The sequence below is a fragment of the Protopterus annectens genome, chromosome 14.part0, assembly GCF_019279795.1.
Source record: "Protopterus annectens isolate FY-2018-M chromosome 14.part0, PAN1.0, whole genome shotgun sequence".
Lineage (NCBI taxonomy): Eukaryota > Metazoa > Chordata > Ceratodontiformes > Protopteridae > Protopterus > Protopterus annectens.
The window spans coordinates 261,740,456-261,759,446 of NC_056748.1; positions in this window are offsets into that span (position 1 = coordinate 261,740,456).

Genomic DNA, 18,991 nt, shown 5'->3' on the forward strand with positions numbered 1-18,991 from the left:
GGTAGATGTTTGTTATTTTCATTTTTGGTATTTTGGGATAAATTTAACATAATTTCCTTCCATTTTGCAAAATACTCTCCATCTATGAGATAAACAATTGTTTAAATAACTGACAAAATTGAATAAAGTTCTAGATTTGGTAAAGATATACCTAAATTTTCCCAGCTATACATATGATAGGACAATGCAATTCTAGGCTTTAGCGGATGCTATAAAACATTCTTAATCAGTGTGTTAAATTTTTTAATAAAAGAGTGTGTAGGGGGAATACAGATAGATTGTATTATGTATAATATCTTTGGAAGCAAGATCATCTTTATAATGGGAAGGTTTACATCCATTATAAATAAAATTTTGTTCCACTTACTAATTAGACTCTCTATGGTAGTCATATTTTTACTATAATTTACGTGTAAGATGTCTTTAATATTGGTTGCTATAATTATACCTAAATATGTTATTTGTTGTGACTGAGGTATATATTTTTATATTGGTCTTGTATATTATACCTTTTGGAACCAATTAGAAGAATCTGTGTTTTAGAATTATTAAACTTAAGACTAGAACTTTTTTGAAATATATCCATATTTTTAAATAATTCTTGTAAGGTAGGGTTAGTACCACCAAGAGTGATTAATACATCATCAGCAAACATTTGGATTTTTGATGTTTCATTACAATTTAACCTATATCCTTGTATATTATTGTTATCCCTTATTAGGTTAGCCCAAGGTTCCATAATTAATATGAATAAAAGTGGAGATAGATGGCAACCTTGTCTGGTTCCTTTTACAATGGGTATGCTCTGGGCTATACTTGTATCTATTTTTATGTAGGCTTGACATTCATTATATAATTGAATTATAAGGTTAATAAAGCTATAAGAAAAGTTTAAGTCCTTCAGTAAGATAAAAAGATCATTCCAATTAACTGAGTCAAAGGCACAGTTAATATCTAAACTAACAAGAGTCAAATTATTATTTAAGGCTTTTACGGATTTGATTAAAGTTATTGTTCTTTTGATGTTATCATAAGAAGTTCTATTAATTATAAAACCTGTTTGATCAGTATCTACCAGGGATGGTAAAAAATTTTAAGTCTATCGGCATAAATAGACATGAACATTTTATAGTCTGTATTTAATAACAAAATGGGTCTATATGACGCACATTTTACAGGATCTTTATCAGACTTTAGTATGGGGAAATAAATGTGTATTTCCAAGATGGGGGTATAATGTTGTTATTTTGAGCTATATTGAATACTGGTTTAATGCTTTAGCAGGCAAAACCTTATAGATTTCAGAAATTATACCATTGTTACCAGGAGCTTTATTTTGCTTAAGTTTGGTTATTTGATCTTTTACTTCTTTAAAATATATTTGTTTATCTATTAATTGTATTTGTGATTCAGATAGTCTGTTCTTTATTTTATTATGTATAAATGATTGAATATCTTTTGTACTATTAATGTTATCATTGGGTTGGTTTAATTTAAAAAAAATCTCTAAACTCACTTAACATATTTGATAAATCAGATACCATTTTTTTGTTGGAGAATAGATTTCTTTAATATGGTGAAGTGTATTTAATCTTTTAGTTTTGTTAGCTAGTACATTCATGGATCTAGGATTTATAGAAAAAGTTATAAGTTTATATTTTTCAAGATTTATCATAACTTTATGGTTTAAAATTTCCATGTATTTATCATTTAAGGTATTTATTTCATTCATTCTGTCTTTCTTATCTGGACTTTGCAGCATCAAGTCTTAAAGTATCTAACTTTGTTTGTATATCTTGAAGGTCTTTATCCCATGAATTTATTTTCTTTTTATACCAATCAATAATTTTACCATATAGGTAGGCTTTTAGAGCATCCCAAATGTATATTTCTGAAGTTCTCTGTGTACTATTAAGTTCAATAAAATGTTGTACTTATGTAGTGAAGAAATCAATAAAATCTTTGAGTTTAATTATATAGGCTGGTATCCTTTTAATTTGAACATTAAATGTGGAGTTTAGTATAAAATCAAATGTTATGGAATTATGGTCCGAAAGGGGACAAGAAATCACTTTTGAGTTTGATAAGAAATCAGTTAAGTTATTGGAAATTAATACCGTATCTATTCTTGAATAAGAATTATGCCTATGTGAGTAGAATGTATAGAACAGTGACTTAGGGTCAGAAAAGTTAGTAATAGATTTCATCGTGTATGAATCTGAGAATTAATTCAATAATTTAGCTATAGTTGGAATTTTCCTTTTACCACTGGTACTAGAGTCTTTTATGTCAGAAATACAGTTAAAATCCCCAGCAAGAATAATACTACCCTTAGAAAACTGAACTATATTTTCTATTCATAGGTATATTCATAGGTTAGTACTAGGCTACCTGCCCTTATGGGCCATTTTTAAGCCTAGCCAATTACCCCATGTCAGAATCAAACCCTGCACCTTGTGTTTCTAAGGTAAGCACCTTAACCATTACACCAACCTCTCATATGTTGTTTCACTGTTGTAGGTCCAATGCCAGGAATCCAATACATATTTATTAATGTCAACATTTTCTTATTAAATTCTATAATAACTAAAGATAACATCCCCTTGTTATCTTTGTAGGTGTCAATTATTTTAGGCATAGGTAATGTATGGCCACCCCCCCCCCTTTTTGTGTATGTTCTGAGCTAATCAAAAGTTTGTAAGATTCTGATTCCAATTTTGTGACATCTTCAGTTAGTAAATGAGTTTTTTGGAGAAATATTAACTGAGTATTATGCAATTTAAGATATTTGTTGAAAGATCTTCTCTTATTAGGATTATTTAATCCACTGATGTTTAACGATATACACTTTAATGATGTCATGAAACGTTAATGTTCTGAATATCTGTTGTTGAATAACATTCCTTTTTTCCCAGTTTTTATAAGTGAATAGAAATTGACTATTAGGAATACAATTATAATTTACACATAAAACATGAAAAATGTTTATCCAATGAAACATGATTACATCAAATTCAATTTTGTAAGATTTGGTGAACATCATAATAACTATTAACAGAAACTTTTAGCATTCATTAATAACAGAGACTCTTTCAAAAAAAATCTCTGGAGTTAAAAATTCCTAATTTGAGTGACATCTGCCACCCAAAATTGGCCATCAGGCTAGCAACAACATTCATCTCTTCCCTGTCTAAATATATATGTTGTTGCATAATTTCACAAACATCCATTAGAATTGTATGCACCAATTCAAGAAAAGAATTAAAGTAAATCAAATGTAACTGTTTCATTTTAACTTTTGTCATACGAATTCAACATATCATAAATACCAGACATGTATTATATAATAATGCAAAAATCATTACTAATTTGTATGTAATGGACTGTTATAATAATCAATAAGTAGACTAATCCCCTATCTCTTTGTGTGTTGTGCCAATATCTAACAACACTATTTCCCCATCTCCATGTATCTTTAAAACCTTTAGTGATCTGAAAGAACTTCTAGATTTGTCAGAATATATCAAAATACTAGTTTATATGGTAAACATCTGCATTTGAGACTATACTGTATGTAGCAAATTATAGACATATAGAATATATTATGTTTAAGTCATTATTTATTTATTTATTTTCTACCTGTAATATAATTATTTTTATTTCTGATTTCTGTGTCTTGTAAAAGAATATTAACTTCTGCTTAGGTGTCATAAAAAGCTTTGTATATATTAATTTCCTTTCTTTTTCCTTTCTTCTTTCATAAATACTTTAATGGTGTTACTATATATGCCTTATGTTTGTTGTACTAATCAAAAGAGGCTTAAATTACATAAAATAGAATTATAAATAAAAGTGTAGAAACATAGGGGTATAAATGTATCAGAAATGCTCTGCTTATACACTCTCATAAGATAACATAATATATAACAATATAACATAATATAATAATATAACATAATATAAGCTTTTAATATAACAATTATATTATACTGGTTACTTAGCTGCAGCTCATTCATTTGACCTGCAGATAGCATCAGAGACCATCTAATCAAGCTATTATCCAGCTCTGTGAGAGTACTCAGCACAAAGTTCAGACAGCAAATAGCTTCATGGAAATGACACTTTGTTCCTTGCTTTCTGTTGAGGCAGTCGCAGTACAAACAGGCAGCAGAGTCATTCATCAGTTCAGATGCACAAGACCAAGGAGGGAAAACTTTTGCAGCTATTTTCTTCTTCCTTTTTTTTTTTATTTTTGTAAGCCACAGACTATCTCACGGCAGGACCAAGAAATACAAAGCAGATAAAACAAAAAGGCAACAGAGGGGGAAAACCCAACATGAAACAGCACAAAGCCAAGAAACTTCATCTCTCAAACCCAGCAAACCACTAGACCACCATGGACACACCAATCCACATCAGACCCTTCATTTTAACAACACTGCTATGTCTACTATATGCTTGCCATACCAATCAATATAAAACTTACACAACCACAATAGAATTATGAAGACAAGTGTACAAAATGTAAGGGTTTAAGTGTGTGAAAAGTGCTTTGATTATGGACATTCATAAATGTTTAAATATAGCAAACATATCAAATATGTTATTTATATGCAGTTTTTCAACCAAGTTGTAGATGGCATTAGAAACCTTCTATTCTATTATTCAGATTTTACGAAGCTTCTCAGTACAAGGTTCAGACTATAAACGTATCCATGGAAATGAAACTTTTTTCTTGCTCTTCTTTGTAGCAGCTGCAATGCAAGGACAAACCAAAGTTGTTTGACAGATCAGATGCATGAGTGTGTGGAGGGAAAACATTTACAGCTTTTCACTGAGAAAACTGTTGATTAGCTTGTGGGAAAACTGGGAAAAATAAAATGAACAATAACAGAGATATAAGGGAGGAAGAAAAGTAATATAAAACATTAAAGGACCAACAAACTCCATCTCCCAAACCCGGTAAACCACTAGACCACCACAAACATATCATTCTATACAAAATTCTCCATTCCTTCACAACCAACAGCAAAGAGGAAAATAGAAAGAAAAACAAAAGAAATAAATTAAAACCTCTCCATAAATATTTGCATTTCTAAAATAAATATCAAATGAATTACTTCAAAACATATCAGGTCACTGAAAGGGAGAAAAGATAAACTTTTCATATGTCTATTACCAGAAATAACACCACATTCCAACAGCAGAACAGGAGATGGGAAACATAATTATTAAAGCAACAATATGGCAACAATATCAGTGAAGAGTCTCTCTTCACAGAGAGGCATTGAAATAAAACTGCAAACAGTTAAAAACAAATGAAATAGATTATTTTGTAACAAAGACTCTTATTTTCTCAACTATAAGTCTCCGTATCCACTATAGTTCCCCAAAATACCATAAATTTCAGTCCCAAACCTATGGAGCATTTATTTCAACAGACAACAACCACTATATAAAGATAAATAAATGAATAAATAAATAGCTTTTACTTGTTATAGAAACTGAACTAGAATAAACTAAAGTTAAGAATAACAAAGTATAAAATACCATTAAAACAACTATGTACCATTAAAATGCTTTTAAACAACAAAGACTCACCTTTTGAACCATTTCCACTTCCTCAACTTCTGGGTTAGTTTTTAAGACTTGGGCAAACAAAATAGTAAAATAGCTTAATAAGTCATTTATTTTTTAACTTCAAAAATCCACAGATATATATATATTTTTGAACTTCTTTTTATGTTCAGAGGTCTTCCAGGAATTGTTATCAGCATTTCTTTTAAGGCTGGCATTTGCCCACTCCATAGCCTCTATTTTATCAAGCAGTTTTCTTGTTTTGACAAAGGTATTGGCAGAGTCTATGTCAAATATTTTTGGACCATCTTGAAGAAATATTTTTAATCTGGCAGAAAATAATAGGTGTGTCTTTATTTCAGCTTTCTTTAGTTCTTTTAGCATTGGCAAAAAAAAGCTTTCTTTTGGCAATTACAGAAAATGAGTAATCATTATGAAAGCGTATGACATTTTCTTTATATTTGATAGGAGATTTAGCCCAAGCAGTCTTTAACACTATCTCCTTGTCATGAGAAGATAAAAAGTTCACTATAACAGATTTAGTAGAATTGGATTTACCTTTTTTGCAGTAGCCAAGGACTTGCGTGCTCTTTCTATCCCATATGAGAGAGCTTCAGGAAGTTGTAATACATCAGGGAGCCAAGATGTTAAGACTTTTTCCATATTACCTTCTGCAACATTATCAGGCAAACAAAAAAGTCTGATATTATTTGTTCTTGATCTATTCTCTAGATCATCAATTTTTGTTTGTAAAAGAGTATTTTGTTTTAAAAGAAAGTCTATATTGTGCTCACCTTCCTGAATTCTAGTGTCCATATCATTTAGTGAAGTCTCTGTACAAGTAATCTGTCTCTTTTGCTGTTTAAGGTCTTCATGTAATATTTCTATTTGCTGGGAACATTATTCTTTGAAATTATCCAGTTTCACATCCATTCTATCAATCTTTGCTGTCAGTTCTTGAATGTTAGTTAATAGTGACTGAAGATTTTCTTAATAGTTGTTTTTTGAAGTGTAGATTTGGAATAGCTCATCCCAAGTCTGAAGTCCAGATATTTTCTCTAATACTTTTTGACAGGAAAAATTTAAAAAAATTGCCAAAATTGTTATATACTATCCTAAAGAATGATTAATAGAATCCAAATATATATATAAAAAAAAACAAAATTAGGATAGATATACTCAAAAAATCCTGTCATAAATATTCTGTAAGGACAGAGTAGAGAGAAAGTGCTGTTACTCAGTGCTCATCTTGCCCACGCCCCCCATTCCATGATTTCTGCAGTCATGGCTGGCAATGGAGAGAAAGGTGCTAAATTTAGAGCACTAAGGTAGGGTGTTGAAAAGTCCCGGATGTCTGTAGCACTCCTCATGGATTATACTGGGTCTCAACATAATGCTGATGCTTAGAACAGCTTGGCCAAGGCTGTCTCTAGTGAAACTGCCATTCCATGCACTGGATAATAATGTCATTACCACAGTATTGACCGGAACAAGTACAAGAAGGACATCCTAAGGCGTTGGGAGGATGAATTTAGGACTCTAGACTCAGTTGTGTAAGTAGACTAACTCATAAACCGGTTTATGATAGGGCATTAATTATCGAGCCAGAAAACACAGTTATTCATCATGTTTATATATATATATATATATATATATATATATATATATATATATATATATATTTATATATACATAGATAGATATATATACACACACATATAGGTTTACTACTGAAATCTCAAAAGTAAAGAAAAAGATACTTAACAGCGAACGGATTCGCCGAAAGTACACATAACCTAACCATCCTAATGTTGAAAATCAGCTGTTAATGTCGAAAATCTGGTGGTCCCCAGCCATAAACAAAATATACAACAGAAGGAAGAAACTGTTGCAGAAAAGAGGAAAATACCAAGATGTAAAAAACTTCCCCCAGGATTCACGAAGCCTCCGTGTAAGAGTTATAACTCTTACACGGAGGCTGCAGTTAAACGGAGTGATGTCAGCATGCTCTGCATATTCATGAGAGCATGCTGAATCACACCTAAGTCTAACACGGTCCATGTAAGACAGTAGGGGGCGTGTCCGTAGGCTGAGCCCTGCAAGCGGACACGCCCCCAGAAGTCTAAAAGTGCCCAAAGTAGACACCCACAACAGAGTCCACGGAAATGTGAATAAACACAACACAACACATGCCCCTACAGACCATAAACATATATAAAAGAAATATAAATGAACATGTCATATTTTTTTTAAATTGTAAAGATGTTTAACCGTGAGTGCGCTCGTTTGCGCGGGCGTGCCCATAGCGCAGCTACAGTTAGCAGTCAATGGGAAAGCATATAAGAACTAAATATGCAAAATAAGCCAGGAAGCAATAGCGTAGCGGTAGAGATGCCGGCTGCAGAGCAGGCATTCATGGTTCGAGCCCCCACAACACAAATTTTTTTTTTTGCAAAATAAGCAGGAAACAAGTCCCTGACACATATGTGTACACATAAAATCAGAATATATGTAAAATACAATGAAATATCCCATTTATATTGAATAAATGTGAGCTAAGAAATGAATATAAACTGCCAGATGTGCCCATAGCTGAGCTACAGTACAACAGAGTGAGTGTATGTGCCCGTAGATAAGCATTGGTCCAACTGGTGCAAACTGAGTGCCCGTAGCTGAGCAGTGGTTTACCATGCTAAATATATGTGCTCCTAACTGAGCTGAGCGGAATATGCGTGCCGATAGCCAAATGAGGCTTAAACCAGCGTACCCCATTTGCGCGGAGCTGCGCACCGCGCAAACGTGCTAACCGACGGGCAACGGTGAGCAAGCCGTATCCAAAATGCCTTTACACAGACACACCCCTCAACATGTCTAGACAGTCATGAAAAATAAAAAGCAGTGGCCAGGTTCGAACCCAGGATACTATACACCACAGTCAAGGTACAGAACCACTAAGCCATGACAGCAGTACCTAGAAATGCAATATTAGCTCATATATAGGAATGAATACAAACTACAGCATGACAATGCAGGTTTACTGAAGTTGATACAATTCCAAAGTGGCCAATCACAGATATGTGCGGGAAAAACGGACTATATAAGCCCCATAGGCGGGAATACACAGCATAAACGATTGTAGAACAGACCTGCAGGCAGAATGTCAGGTGTAGGTGAGGGTAGTCGCTTTCGAGCGCAGAGGTGGGGTGTTGAGGAATCCAGGTACATGGCCTGGCTCCTAGTCCACAACCATGAGGCCCAACTCATGCAGGGCCAGGTCCTCTGGGGAGCGTACAGGGCTGAGGCGTGGGACCAGTTGGCTCATGAACTCACCAGTGCCACATGAATTCCAAGGACAGGTGAGCAGGTCCGTCACCACCATGCGGACCTGAAGAGACGCAAGCAGGACCAACTGAACCTTTGGATCCAGGAGGCCCGGCAATCACCCAACGCCCCACCACTGAGTAAGTAGCAATTAATTATGTATGTAGAAAGTTAAACTACCTGTAATTATGGAGATGTGTATTCCAATATTACTTCATTTATATTACAGCTGCAGGTGTCCGTTCTGCGAACCGCAGAGCCTATGCTGATAGGCTGGTGCGGTTGCGCCACCAGGCAGGTCAGTAATCCACTTCTAGTAACTGTAAAGATATATAAATGTATGACAGTCAGCAAAAGAGTGCAGTGTAGCCAGGAAGGAATTAAATCTGCATGTAACAGTGTGAAAGTGTATGCAAGTATTGCCTGATTACAACAGTTCCCAGCCTGTAAGTAAACTAAACATGACACTGTCCAACATATATTTCCGATTAAAACTGCCCTGCCTGTAGGAAAATAGTACACAACCTGCAGCAGCATGTAAAGTATAGCTGCAGAAGAGGATGAAATCACATGTGTGAAATATATCCCTGTGGAAATACTGAAACATGACAGAAGTGAGACTGCTGGAAAGAACTGTAATAACTGTTGTTAAAACATGTCAATAAAGCCTAGAAGTACCAGTCTGAATAGTAACATGAAAGCAAGTGAGAGAGTGTGAGAAAGTGTCAGGAATACAGCAATACAGTACATATAACCCCTGAATAAACCATACTGCAGTTAGGACAGAATTAAATGCATGTGAGACTCAGAACCAAACAGCACAATCTGTTCAAAGTGTTGCTGCATGTGGAATGTGTACACCAACATCTGGATATGTTTCTCCCAGTCTGAAATACGCAGATAGGATGATTGTCTGATATACCAAACATCCACACTTGTCCACAAGTATATCAAGCACAGGTAACAGGATGATGTATCTGAACAAAGCCCGATATGAATGTGTATGAACAGCAATAAAATGTAGATTGATGTTGCAGTAACAGTTCCATCTGCAAGGTTAAGTAGTTAACATATAGGACACTGTAGTTAGAACAGTAGTGTGTATATAACTGTAGCTATTAGAAATGTACAGCATATGTATTTGTATTCGAAGGTGTTAATATTACTCTATTTACCCCACCCTCTAACGACCTATAACCCATTCCACGTGAAAATGGTATGTGCAATCACAATTACCACCCCTGGACGTCTGTCCTGTTGGGCCATATATATTTGCATGTCTGTTGATGCATCCGCCCTGTTCATACATCCACACCTGATGGCCTGTTGCCATCAATCAACCCTGCATGTTGTTGGACTGTGTATTACTGTTCAAATTATGCATGTGTTATGCACGCTGTTCAATGGTCTGAATATCTGGGTGTTTGGTTAATGGGAATACTAATGCATGCTGTTACAACTAATTGTGAATGGTATTAAATGTCACTAACCCAAACTGTCATGACATAATGCAAAACATAGAATGACAGGGAAGGCGGGTTCCAGCGGACCCACCTCTCCCACCTCAGCTGGCGAGTGCACCTGGCACTAGTGCCGAGTCCGGACCCTCCTCCGGTGGCCCTGTGCCACCTGCGGGTGGAAGCGCTGCAGGGGATGGGGCTCACCCCCCTCTGCAAGTGTGGCCGGAGGAGATCCACCACTCACCCTCCATAGCATCCGGACTGTGGTGCGTAGGGAGATTCGGGACTCTGTCCTCGAGCCCCTACGCCAGCTCGAGGCACGGCTGGCACAACTAACGGGCATGCCCGTTGCCCCGCCTACACAGCCCCCAGCACAGCCCCGTCCTGGGCAGTGAAGGAACAGTGGCAACTGTCTATGGGTGGGGATATCAGTTCCACTGTTGCCATCTGTGGGCTCATGGGCTCTGGATATCCAAACCTCCATCCCCATCAATTGTGTAACCCCCCCACACGTGTCATACACCACCCCTGTATGTGTCTTGTTTGTCTTGTCTGTTAACCTACCCAACCTACCTCCCCAGCTGTACCGACTACCTTCACCTGACATACCACTCTCACCTGAAAAAAAAAAAAGGGCACTCTGTACCCACAAAAAAATTACGCCCCATACATAGCTGCCCATTCCGCACACATGTCTACTGGACATGGAACCTATCAATTCCAATTGGCTGTACAACAAGTATTATTGTTGTCCTGACACCTCTCTCAGGGGTGGAAGGTTTCAAATGTCACACCAAATTACATACATATGCACAGCTGTTGCTGCTGAAGAAATGGGCAGCTATGGGCCTTACCTACATCCCTCCTGCACATCCCAAGCGTGTTTCCCTACTGTCTTACCCTCTTTGTGACCCCTTTTTCACCACTTTCCTGTCTCCCCATTTTCTTTTCTTTCAAGGAAAATAGCGCGGGTGTGCACAAGAGTAAGCACGTTTAAGTGGTTGTAAGCGGGTGTGCGCTTGTGTGCGCAGAGCTAACCGCCAGTGCGCATGCGTGAGCTCTGCGCAAACCAGCGCTAACCCGGTTACAACTGCTTAAAAGTGCCTTAGGCACTTTGATTGACAGGTCTTGTACTCAGTTCAAATGAAATATAAAATCCCACTGTGAGTCCCGAACCCAGGACCTTTGCAACTATAGTCTGCATGCCTTACCACTAAGCCATGACTCTTATATAGAAACACTGTGCTAAAGTAAATATATCATTTAACAGTAGGAATGAATGTAAAGGGAATATAGATGTGTAGTACACAAAGCATGACATTTAGAATCACAAACAAAACTGGTGGATTTCCATAATAGTAGTGTGTGAACAGAAACAGCCATGCTAGTTGGAAGCTAGTAGGTAATAATGTCACCATAGCACCTTGCAAGACACACACATACTCACAGCAGGATAAGCACTGCCCATACCCCACAACCTCTTACTGGAACACAGCCGGACCAAGTAATAAAATATGTGGAGCAAAGGCCCAAAACCAGGGACACATTACAAATAAAGTTACAACAAACGCAGACAGTTCAGAAAGTAACAGGGTCTACACCTTGTGGGATGTTTGGAAGGGTATGCAGTCTGGAACTTGAATGTTTGTCACCATATTCTGACTTGAGCCCAGACTGACTTGCCAGATAAAGGTGTGCATGAGATAATGACCAAATTATGAGGCAGAAATGTGGACAGCCTGCAAATATCTGTACACATGACGGGTCCAACACCACCATATTTGAATAGTTAAGAACCTAGACATAGCAACAGTGAATGTCTTACAGGGATGCCCCACAGACCCCATGTGAAATGTACAAACAGTAGGCAGAAAGGTGTAATACATGCAATGGTAACTATGGAGTCCGGAAAGCATTCACCACTCGCATGGCAGAAAAAGTGTAGTAATACATATGCTCATGCTAACCCACAGTCACAACTGCAGCATACCAGACATTTTAATGGGTGTACCCCACTGATATGTACCATTCCATGAGGCACATAACTGATAAACCTGAAGGTCTCTGGGGCCTGCTTAGCAGCATACTCAAATACCCTAATAGATGTCAAGGCCCACACCATGGCCAGACCACACTGCATGCTGTAACACCCTAGCAGATATAGCAAGCATTCCAAGGTGTGAATGTACATGGAAAATAGGAAAGCTACAGCAGCACACTACAGTCAAGACACCTAGCAGGCATAGAAGTAGTGACTGTAAAGGGCAACTATTGAAGACTTAGCAACAGAGTGCAAGCAAATGTGAATGGAAAGCACACACACACACACACACATTAACAATAGTAGTAGTTGTAGTTGTCAGTGTACATACACAGTTAGTACAGGAAACTGGAGAAATGAATGGAGGAATGTTAATCCACAACACACCTGGAAATATGAGAGAGATACCAACCTTTACACTCACAGAACATTGTCCACAGCATAACAGCATGGTCCCTGCCCTTAACATCTGAAAGGGCTACGCCTATCTCACACACCTTTTTATAGCACTGTTCTGAAATCACAGTGAGAATTGCAATCAGTACACAACTGGCTGCATGCAATTAGCAAATACTGGCTAACAATTGGTGCAGAGGCCATCACATGGGCATATGCAGATACCTACAAAAGTATGCTGTACTCCATGTCCACGCATGCAATACTTTCATTGCACCCTGAGAAGGATGTGAGAGACAGAGAGAGAGAGAGAGAGAGAGAGAGAGAGAGAGGCAGAGAAAACTGCATTTAAGCAGACAGACACAAATTGTTCAGCAACAGCTACCTGAAAGCTGACAACTGGGAAGTGGAGCAGCAGGACAGGGAACCAGACAGCAGCAGAAGCAGCTGTGACAAACACAGGTAATGCAAAGTAATACTATAAAGGTCTACATACTGTGAACCCTCCATATGTGTCATTGGTCTGTATCCATATGTATATGGAGATGTGTAAAGGGCAGGAGACATACAGCAACTATCAGTGAAGAATGTACATACATTTGTATGTGAGAGCATGCATGTGCACATATCAATGTTGTTTGATTGTAGGTTGTAGTGCCATGTACAAATTAGGTTACACAGCTATGTGTGTTTAGCAGTATGTTGGTGTGTGTCTACAGTATAGTAGACAAATATGTTGATATACCTGTCTAACATATGGTTATGTATGTATGTCAACATATGTATGTGTATATATATATATATATATATATATATATATATATATATATATATATATATATATATATATATATATATATATATATATAATATGCATATATGTATACATACATAGAGAGAGAGATGTAGGAATACATAGACAGATGTCAATAGAATATTGTACCAACATATCAATGTAATGCACACATGCAGATATAGATATATGTAGATACATATACTTAGACAGACTGATCTGACTACCTACAGGTATGATTGTATATGATGACCTGCAACACAGCCTGTCCCACCCTCTCTGTCACTCACACCCGCTCTGTGCCCCCCCTACACATCTATGGCAATATATGTCCCCAATGTATATGTGTATATGTATACAGACATATATATATATATATATATATATAGATATATCTCTATACATATAGATATATCTATATACACATATATATATATATATATATATATATATATATATAGAGAGAGAGAGAGAGATGTATATAAAGTCTGAGTGAGGCACATGTGTACAGATGTATTGCAACAGGTACCTGGTGACAAAGGCATGGAGTGAACACCAGTGTCAAATCCGGAGTATCATACCACATTCCAGATCACCCACACCAGTAACCACCAGATATGTGATTGGCCGCCCACCACTGCATGTGTCAGGGGTGAGCAGGGTCAGAAATGTGTAGAATAGTGGCCCCAATGATAGTCACAGTGGCACACTATCCCTGGAATACCTGCACATGGTATGTGTCCGCAGACATGGTGAGTCAGGTATGGACATGTAGGTCGGTGTACCCCCACACCACATAATGGATGCCATGGTATGGACCTCACATTACAGCAACAGATATGGAGAAGGACACAGTGACATGTACAACACTGTGACAACGCACTCAAACACATTACCAATGCACAGTGACTGACAACACCACAGAGTACACATATGCTACCCACATAGAGGTTACCACTCCCAGATGTACATATGGAGGTCACACCCATGACAGATGTCCAACAACCATAGTAACACCTCCCACCATCCACAACCTACATGTCTGCTGTGTGTCGTCCGTGCCACTGCAATAGTGTGCACATGTGGAGGTAAGAGTTCCTACTCACAGATAAGACACACCCTGCAATAAACCACACAGTGTTAAGAAGTGAGACTCCCCATGAGTACATGTCACACATACCCCTGCTGAATGTTAGTCAGATAGGTAATATGCCATATGAGTCACCCTGTGTAACTGTGTGACAGCAGCAGTTACCATCACACCACATGTGTCACAATGGTCAGGGTAGCAGAACAGTACGCTGCTGTAGACACAGGGGCAATAGCATATTGTATAGTATTGTATTGTAATGTAATGTATTGTGTTGTATTGTATTGGTATGGTGAGGTGCCTCCTTCATGGAGTGGAACCACTGCTGCTGTGCACCAGTGTACAGGTACATATCCTGTAGTCAGGCTAGTGTTACATAGCACTCCTATATGTGTGTTTAGCTCCTGTCAGAGGTTATGTAGCATGCAACTGGGGATACCATCAGGTCCCATCCATGTTGTGTATTCTGCTGTCCTGCGGGTGTCTCTCACCTGGACATCTGTGATGACGGGGAGGTTACAGTCAGCTGGGATAACTATGCCTTATTACAGGGGAGAGGGCGGGGTGACACCTGCACTGAACCTGTCCGCCGCAATGTTGTCGATATCTGTGGTGTCAGTGGAATATGTGTTGTGTACTACCTATGGGCATAGAGGATGGCTCCTGACCAGGTTGCTAACATAACTGAGGAAGGCCTCCTGGTCATCTGTAGTGTCACTCTTGAATTCCCTCTCAACGTTGCCCATGTAGTCAGTATGATGGGAAATAGATCCTTACCAGTGCTGCTCAGACATGCCCTCCCTTCAGTGAATGATGCTCTGTCTTGCAGTAGCTTCCATCTTCTGTAATACAATCTGTCTATGGCTGGGGTCCACCAGACAGGATGCTGCCCTTTGTGGAGAGTGTCTTGGTCAGATATGGGATTGCATGATCCATGCATTCTTGGAGATGTCTGTAGACAGCAATTGTGTAGGGGTCACCATTGTGGGTTGTATCTGCCACTGGCCCAGTGGGCTGTAAGGATACCATATCACTGTTACAAAGTGTAAAGTTTGTATCTGTAATGTTATGCACTATAGTCATCTGTGCTGGTGGTGGAGGTGGGATATGTATATCCAGGGCAATCAGTGTGTGGTCAGCCCACAGTAGTTGCCGATGTAGGCCATACAGTACCTAGATACAAACTCCCAGAGTGAGGAGGTGCTTCTGGCCTGAATCAGTGTTCTGACTGCTGGTGTTTGGTAGTATGTCGTATGGCGTCTGCCAGGTACTGTTGCACAGTTGCTGGCCGAGCACTGATACCTGGCCATCTACATGTGTATCCACCAATAGACAGACAGATGCTACATATGTGAGATATGTTGTATCATAACAGTCGAGTAGCATGTGTAGTATGTGTGCCAAAGTCTGCTGACATATATTGCTGATACCAGGTTATTTTCTTTCACAGGTACATGGCCCACCCGCGGAACCCCACCTACTCCACAGCTGAGGATGTGGAGATACACCAGAGCCTGGTGTGGGACTATGCAATACACTTTTCCTGCACCAGCCAGAATCAGCAGGAGAGGGCTGCACTGTGGCAAGACCTTGTCCGTCGGGTAAATGATATAGGCACGCATAATAGGACATATGAGCAGGTACGACATCACTGCAGTGATTTAATCAGACATGTCCGTCAGCATGCGTCAGATATCCACAGGCAACAGGTGGCCACAGGTGGTGGGGTGGCTACACATCCCCCACTCACCAGACTGGAGGGACTACTCCTGAGTGTAGTGGCTCCAGTCCACCAGCAACAACAACAGCAGCAGACATGCATCATGATGGAGGCTGGGGCCACACAGCAGCAAGACGGTGAACGAGCAGGTAATATGTCATATGTATAGTTGACTGTTGTGTACACTGGTAGTTAATGCATGTGTGAGGTGTGTCCTTGGTTTGTAGCTGTCACCATAGTATTTAATGTGCAAGTGTGATATCCTCAATATTAGCTGCTGACCTGTGAAAGGCGACTGTTGTACTCCTGACCTGTATCATACACAGTAACAATGGCACAGTTGTGCCCACTGACATTAGTTTCTTCATGTCTGCAGGACCCTCTGGTATAACTGCAATGCAGCCTATCCATGCTGGTGAGTGTGTATTAACAATTCCTGTAATAGTGTTGATAGTAATAGTACTATTTGGCTCACTTAGTAGTGCTCTTTGTATGCATGTAGGTGTGTCTGTGTCTGTGTGTTGTTATCACGCATACTGAGTACTGTACAACTGTGTGGAACTGTGTGCATGTGTGCATGTGTGCATGTGTGCATGTGTGCATGTGTGCATGTGTGCACCTGTGCATGTGTGCATGTGTGCATGTGTGCACCTGTGCATGTGTGCATGTGTGCATGTGTGCACCTGTGCATGTGTGCATGTGTGCACCTGTGCATGTGTGTATGTGTGCATGTGTGCACCTGTGCATGTGTGCACCTGTGCATGTGTGCATGTGTGCATGTGTGCACCTGTGCATGTGTGCATGTGTGCATGTGTGCATGTGTGCACCTGTGCACCTGTGCATGTGTGCATGTGTGCACCTGTGCATGTGTGCATGTGTGCATGTGTGCACCTGTGCATGTGTGCATCGCTGGTAATGTGTACACATTGTAAACTGTGTTTCCTGTTTCCTTCCCACAGGTTCTGTTGCTGCTCTGGTGTCATGTAGCAGGGAACCTGAGTCAGGTGCCGTGGGTACTGATAATGATGACATTGGTGTAATGGCACAGGAAGGTATGCCAGGGTCCGCCATTGGTCAGCCAATTGACAGTACACAGCTGTCGACCCCATCAATGCGCACAGTTATCCTGCCACTACACCCCTTGTCACCACTGTCCCTAGGTGATGGACAGCATACAGTGGACATTGACCAGGGTAATGTGGTATCTGTGGCACATGCTTCCCCACACAGCAGCCATGGGCATGGCCCAGAGATGGTACCACACAGACAGATGTCCAGGGGTTCTCGTGGGAGCATCCATGGGTGTACTGCCCCTGTCAGACGTGCCCACAGAGGTCTTACAACCTCGGCTATGTTTCGGACTGTCATGCAGGCACAGTCACGTATGGAACGGTACACCAGACAGGGTCTGAGGGAGCTGGCAGCATGTCGCACAGCCATGACTGACAGTATGCGTGACATTGCGGCTGCCATCCGTGATTTCACCGATGTCGTAGACAGACGTTGTGGGGACATATTAGACTGGTTCCACAACTACGTATCCATGAGCCAGGGTGATGGTGGGCGGTTGAGGCGTCGACGTGGCCGTATGCCAGCAACAGCAGCAGCTGGCAGTCGGCGTGGACAACAACAGGGCCGCGGCCGCCCCCATAGTGCCAGCAGCAGCCCCAGCAATGCTGGGTCTGTGCTGTCATCAGACCGCCCCAGGAGACCACGTGCACGTGGCTCTGGCCAGGCCCAACAGGGATCTGTGTCCAGTCAACGAACACCTGCTTCTGATGACAGTACCCAGTCTGGGTTGGTACCGGATACGGTCCGTAGCACCCCTGCAAGGCACAGGTACCATGTCCATGGCCAGAGACACTGATCTGTATGACCTGGCAGGTACAGTCTGTGGCTGTCCACAAACACCAGTATATGGCAGCCATGTGGTGGAACTGTGTGCATCCATACACGCATGCAAATTGACAACACCTAGGGCTACTGCATACACGCACACACTGCATCAACATTGCCCCACCTTCTACTGCTGTCCCTCACCAACACACATACACATACATGTCAATTGGTGGTATGGATGGCTGACCCAGGCATACCAAGTTCACACCCTGTGCATATGATGAAACTGTGCCACCTCCTGCAATCTGTAACAACTGTGCAGGTACAGGTTAACTCATTCACTCCAGGGCAGCTCAGAAAAAGCTGCCTGCTGAATTCCACCATAGGAACAACAGAGCAGCCTGAGCTTATTTTCAGAAAATCCATTTGTAATACTATACAGAAAACAAATGCTCATAACTCTTTAACTATAACAGCTACACTAAAAATGTAAACGCGAAAGTTGTTCTGCAGACACTGACCTTTCCAACAGTGTAAATGTTGATAGTGCATATCAAAGACATAATGAAATATTTGGCAAGGAATGCTGATATTGTGCAATTTTTTAAATTTTTTGGAAAAGCAAAGCACAATATCTTGGTCTATGTACCATGCAGACCCATACAATTTGAATTGAATTTGTTAGTATGAATGTCAGCTTTAAAATGATACTTTAACCATAACTGTGTGACACTCCTTTCATGAGATATTCACA